This window comes from Leopardus geoffroyi, chromosome X, assembly GCF_018350155.1.
Source record: "Leopardus geoffroyi isolate Oge1 chromosome X, O.geoffroyi_Oge1_pat1.0, whole genome shotgun sequence".
NCBI classification, from domain to species: domain Eukaryota; kingdom Metazoa; phylum Chordata; class Mammalia; order Carnivora; family Felidae; genus Leopardus; species Leopardus geoffroyi.
This window is the reverse complement of record NC_059343.1, coordinates 14,555,089-14,561,797: the sequence shown is the minus strand read 5'-3', so window position 1 is coordinate 14,561,797 and position 6,709 is coordinate 14,555,089. Positions and strand designations below refer to the sequence as shown.

The 6,709-nt window shown below is 38.7% G+C and overlaps 1 pseudogene; it reads right to left on the bottom strand.

The window, feature by feature from the left end:
* Positions 1-5,740: 5,740 nt before the first annotated feature.
* Positions 5,741-6,443, bottom strand: LOC123594196 (annotated as a pseudogene).
* Between the last annotated feature and the right edge of the window lie 266 nt (positions 6,444-6,709).

Below are 6,709 nucleotides of genomic sequence, written 5' to 3'. Positions count from 1 at the left end.
TCTGTCGGGGAAGGCAGCGGGATTCAGCAGGAGGAGGAGCTGAGCTGTGATGCAGTACTAACCAAGACCTCAGCCCAAATCACCGGAGCTCCGCAGCTGGGATGACGCTTCCTGGTTGTCCTTGAGGCAAGGGGGCCAGGGCTTCATGCCTCTTCACCCACCAGTCATTGGATGTGAGCTACCCTGGGAATGGGGAGGTAGGAGCATGTAGAGGGGCTGAGGGTGATGTAGCAGGGAGGCAGCGCTCATAGCATCTGGGAGATGGATGTGTCGTTCTTGAAGGGGGTTCTGGGTGGCTCGCCACAGTATCCAGTACATAGCTTTTCTTTAATTTGTTTATTGCAGTCACATTCTTGTAGATGTATCATTACTTTGTGAAGTTACAACTTTGTCAGATGTTTGTTTTGTTTCAGTAATTCAGGCCTTTGGATTAGTGCTCATGTAAAACACCTTCTCAAACTTACGTGTACTACACTCAATTAAAAGTCCTTGTCCCCCCAAAAAGGGAACTTGTAGTAGCTTTCATTGTGTCAGTATCATATTACATCCAGTTGTAGGATTTTAGGTTTCTTCTTTCCTTCTTTTCATATACTTAAAAAAAAATTTTGCTAAGCCTTGGGTGCTTCTTATCTGACTTAGAACTTACAAAATAAATTTAGACAGCATGCCACTTTTAAATCTGCTTTTTATGTTGAAGATTCAAATAAGATTATTTTGCTTAACAAGGAATTTGCCCTTTGAAAACCATTGGCCTATGATCCCTCTCCTATCTCTAGCCAAGTTCTGACTTCCAAATATGAATATGAAGTTTGAAAACAATAAAAGATAAAAAGGGAAGTTCTGTGATGCTAAGCATAACTGGCATCTGACTGCTGAGCTTCTCCATACTGATCATAAGTGAGCAAGAACACTGTGCCCTTTCTGCCTGCACTAGTTGCTCCCTGGAACAAGGACAAGAATGAACAAGGGAAGTTCTCTTCTGGTTGTCATTTTAAGCATTTGTTTCCTTCTCATTTTCTTTTTTCCCCCCTTTGCCACGGTTTGTGATACGTGCTTCATTTATTCAGCCAAGGGGATAACATTCTCCCACTGGAGAAGAAAAACAATAGCCCCAGAAGCAGAAGCCACGCGTTGCAAAGAACTCAAAGTCACTTTTCCTGGGGAAAAAGCTTTATCTTAGAATGGATTTGGCCTTCTAAAACATGGATACAAAGCAGGAGGGGGAGTGTAAATATAACCCCCCAAATCTCTATAAAGCTCTTTAAACTGTAGAGTGGTGAAGCAAGATCTTAAATTCTTTCAGAAAATGAAAGATCTTTTTGAACTATTTTTTACTGTCCTACATGTCACTTCAAAGGAAGATTTGGCATGATCTTTAGAGACTTTGTTCTGTCCAAGGAAGGGTGTAAGGATGTTGGAAAGTATTTGAACCAAGTAACTCATCCACAGTCTCCCAGCTTTCCCCTGCATTTCCTCAGGACCGTTGTAAGGAATGAGCAATGAATGGTTGCAAATCTTCTTGTAAAGCATAAAGGGCAGAAGAAATGTTCCTTAATAATTTACTCCAGAAGTGGTATGAGAGTTGAGCTGTCTGGAGCCAGGCTTCTCTCTGATCTTACAGAGAGTGAGCAGGTTTGCCCAGAAAAGGTCTCTACTTTCAGGGAAGGTCCCTAGGGAAAGTCCACTGAAAGTGGCAGTGATGTTGAGTGTAGCAATTACCACTTGGAATCGGCGCCATGTGAACCCCCATTGCAATCTCAAGGAGCCCTTGGAGCATTGACCTGTGCAGCTTTTTAGAGCACACACGCGAATCATTTGTGATACCCATAGCATGAAGAATTGTTAAACTCTCCCTAGACCCAAGTCCTTACTAAATTCCTTAATATTCTACTCTTCTTTCTCCCTCTGCAGTCGCCCAGTATGGCACTTACTTTGTGGTGCTCTGTTGTAAATAAGGCCATTAGTTCCCTGCTATGCACACTGGGGTGCTCACTACATTTTATTGTGGAATCTCTGTGTTTTAGGAGATCAGAAACAAATGTTAATGACTCCATTATCTCTGACATTAAGCAACAAGCAGAAATTGTGTAAAGCATGCATTTTTTTTCCACAGTGAGATTTTTCTTTGTTTGGTTTCCTGTAGAAGTCGACCTGAGACAAAGATTCAAGTGCAAATGATTGAATTGGAAGGGGAAGGAAACACTGGAGAGAAATGAGAAGGGCAAGGGAAGGAGCCATTATAGTGTGCTATTTGACCTTAAGCCTGCTGGGGATCACTGGGAAGGGTGTAGAAAATGTGCCTCAAGGTTCTGCCACCTGAGGGTGAGAAAGCTGAAGCATCTATATAGCAAATCCACTGAGTTCTGGGTTGAAGACTGCTAGGTTAACTTCCCAGCACTTTCAACTTGCTACCCTGGTGGCAAAATAGGCTTTAAAATGCTGGTGGGTTAGGGGTATGAGTGGGTGCTACAAAGATGCTATTGGATATCCAGAATACCATTCAGATAATTTTCAATAAGCTCTGGTACCTCTACCACCAAAGAATTGTTTTTTTCTGGTAATGAGTGGAAGGCGGGTTTCATTTACTTGAGTTTAATAAATAAGAACAATATTTTTTTCACCTTGCAAGCTTATGAGAAACAAGTCAATTAATATCCGAACGTATAACAGAAATAGAAGATGGCAGTTGAAATGATTTGACAGTTTGCAACTGGATAGGAAAATGAATCAAAGAAAAGCAGTAAACTGTAAAATAAAACTATTGCAGTCATTTCCCATTTTATTGAGTTTTAAAGTGGTTTTGCTTCTGAACCCCAAAATGTGACTTAGTTTATGTTGTATTTTCCAGTTTCCAGTGACTTAGTTTATGCCATATTTTCTGATTAATCAGAAAGCCTTCTTGGAATCTGACATGATTAAGTTTTTGCAATTTTTTTTTTTTTTTTTTTTTTTTTTTGTTCTAAGAGAGAGACAATGCCTGCACATGCATGTGTGAGAAGGGGAGGGGCAGAGGGATAGAGAGAGAATCTTAAGCAAGCTCCACGCTTAGTGCAGAGCCCAACTTAGGGTCGATCCCACAACTCTGGGATCATGACCTGAGCTGAAATCAAGAGTCAGATGCTCAACTGACTGAGCCACCCAGGCACACCTTGCTTTAAAAAAAATAATAATGTTTATTTATTTTTGAGAGAGAGAGAGAGAGAGAGAGAGAGACAGAGTGCAAGCATGGGAGGGGCAGAGAGAGAGGGAGACACAGAATCCAAAACAGGCTCCAGGCTCTGAGCTGTCAGCACAGAGCCTGACGTGGGGCTCGAACCCATGAACCATGGGATCGTGACCTGAGCCCAAGTCTGACGCTTAACCAACTGAGCCACCCAGGCACCACCCCCCCGTTGCTATTTTTAATATGTATATTTTTGGCCCACCTGATTGGTAACTTTTTGAAAGAAGTTAATAAAATCTTCAATAATGGTGAATATCTTATAAAAATGTTGCTTTATATATTTTGAAACTATGTTATTAATGCATAGAGGTTCAAAATTGTTAAAGCTACTTGGTAGATTGTTCTTTTTATCATCAAGTAAGGTCCTGCTTTATTACTACTAAGTCTTTCCCCTTTAAATTTTGCTTTGCTTATATTAATCTTGCTAGATAGATTTTTTGTTATTTGGTATATTTTTTCCTGTTCCTTTTATTTTAGCTTTAGTATGTCCACTGTGTTTTAGGTGTGCCTTTTGTAAAAAGCCTATCTCTAGCTTTTGTTTTCACCCACTCAATATAAACAGACTTACTTATCTATTAAAGATAGTGGTTAAAGACATAGATTACTGATACACTTGGGTTTAATTTTTGCTTTCTTGTTCCTGTTTATTTAAGTTTTTTTTTCTTCTTCTGGTTTGGAAGTTATCCATCTTATTTCTTTATCACTTATTTTATGCTCTTAGTTTCCATTGCCTTAAAAGGCATGGAACACAGCTTTTATGTTGTTGATGAGAGATATTTACTGCAGGGTTAATTATCTTTCTTTTGCTTGGAATACAGTAAAAGCATGATATTTATTTTGTGGAGTAACATTCACTGCATATTGAAGGATGCTGCTGTGTACCTAATGACCTATAGTGTATATGTTGCTTTACTTTCTGCTCAAAGAGAATGCAGAGGCAAGCTAGTGAAATCTTCCCAAACTTTCTCTAATGCTTTTATCCACAGAACTCAGCTGACCTGCCCCTCTTCTTCCCCTTTGTCTTTTCTTGTGATTTTCCTCCAGTTGCCTTTGAAAAGGAGCCTTACATAGTATGACAGAAAGTTGCAAGAGGTAGCATGAAGGAAAGTTCAGTATATCAAGTTATGAAACTTCAGCTACCCAATTCTATGAAGTTAATAGTTTTTAAAGAGAACCTTTTTTTCTCTTTATCCATTTGTGTGGCTGCTTTGTCCTGTGCCACATACACCTTCAGCTGACTTTTGAAATTCTGCTATTTTGGGGGTCATAATTTTGACTGATAGGCCTATAATTAGTAAGTCCTCATTAAGTACTCTGTCCTGAGTATTTCTGTGGGGTGGAATAGAATGTTCTTAGCAGCTGCCAGGGTGATAACAGTCTTGCAAATTGGCATGACTCCAAAAGTAACCGAAGAACTTTATAAAGATGAAAATTAAACATAAAAGCATAGCAGTAGCTATAGCAAGGGAAAAAACAGGATGAAGGTCCGTGGTCACCAAAACTAAGGAGTTCTTTTCCTTGTTTTATCCATAATGTTGAAAAGTTGATACTCTTAGTTTTTGTCCCACCCATTTGAAGTCGTGCCTCTCTCTCCTGGTCCTTTGTCCTCCTGCCTCTTATCTACAGGTGTTTCTCAAGTGTTAATCTGGAGTCCTCTTCTCTCTTCCCTGATCCTCCCCCACACAGAGCATTCCATCCCAGTGGCTTCACATGTAAGCTTTTTGTTGATGACTCCCAAATCCACACCTCTGGCTTCTACCCAAGCTCCAGCGCCACATTTTTAATTGCCTGTTGAACATATACCCCCAGAAGTCTTCCTTAAGCCTTGACTCAATACCCCTAAAGCCATACTCTTTCCTTAAAATCAGTGTCCATACTTTATGACTCAGTATTTCTGCTCCTATATATGTAGCTAAAAGAAATGTGTGCACAGTGCACCAAAAGACCTGTATAAGAATGTTCAAAGAGCATGACACATCATGATCAAGTAGGCCTTCACCCAGGAATGCAAAGTTGGGTTAAAATTTAAAAATCAAGCAGTTTAATTCATCATATTAACAGAATAAGGGGGGGATCATGCGATTATTGAACAGATGAAGAAAGATCATTTGACAGTATTAAACATTCTTTCATGATAAAAACTCTTAGCAAAATAGAAGAAAAGAATATTACTTTTTTCTTTTAAACTTTAAATCCAATATAGTTAACATACAGTGTTCTATTAGTTTCAGGTATACAATATAGTGATTTAACAATTCTTTTTTTTTGACACTTGATACATTTTTATTGAACCTTTTAGTTTACAACCTGAGGTAAAAGGAAAATCAGTTCCCCATAACCAATATTTTATGCAGCTGTAGTAAAATATTTCACACTTTAGGGAATTATGATGGATTGCATATCTTAAAAGTTGGGGATAGAGTAAATAATACTTGACTTCTTGAATTTTCCAGTTGACTATTCCCTTACAATAGTAACCAGCTCAAATTAGTTATATAAGTTTCTTCAGGGCCATGTTTTATTGTTGCTGATGTCTTTATACCTGAAGCATTGCTATTTCAATGAATATCCAGTAATTCCACTTTAAGAATGAGTTTTGCATTTGGTGGAATTTTGGCATCAGGCTGTCCTTTCTTTCCATAAGCCCATTCTGGCTCAATCTCTAGTCGAGCCTTTTCTCCTTTACGCATGGTCAAGAGAACTTCATCCCATCCTCTGATAACTTTGCCTGTTCCAACCTTAAAACTTAAAGGCTTGGCATTTTTCTTCTTCTTTGAACTTGTTTGAATATTAATATCATAAACAGTTCTATCCTATAGTGTTCCTGTATACTAACAGTGAACAACCTGTCTCTTTTGGGGAAAGTTGGTTTTATCTCCATTTTTAAGAACAGAATTTATTTTGGTGGACCCTCATTTAGAGTCTCTTCAGGCTTGGTTTCTTTGGGTTTGTCTTCATTAAACTTCACATTTTTCACCTGCTCAGATACTTATACTTTCAGTACCCTTGAAACTCATTCAAAAAGATGATTATAGGCTGAAACCAAATGGTCCCTGTTAGCTGTTTTGGCCACATTTTTAATGTTTACTAATAACTTATGTTCTGAAAGAAAGAAATCTGAGCTGTGGTCCTGTAGAAACTTGATAATGTCCTTCTTGGGTAGCTGCCCATTGCACAGCTACTCTATGGTCCAGTGCTGCTGTGGAACAGTCACTGCCATCTTCCCCTGCTTGTGATTAGAAAATTCTATACATTACCCAGTGCTCATCATGATACGTGTACTCTTAATCCCTTCACCTGTTTCATCCATTCCCCCACCCATTTTCCCTCTGATTACTGCCAGGTTGTTCTCTGTATTTCAGAGTGATTTTTATTCGTCTCTTTTTTCTTCGTTCATTTCTTAAATTCCATATATAAGTGAATTTATATGATATTTGTCTTTCTCTGATTGACTTATTTCACTTAGCATTATACTCTAGATCCATC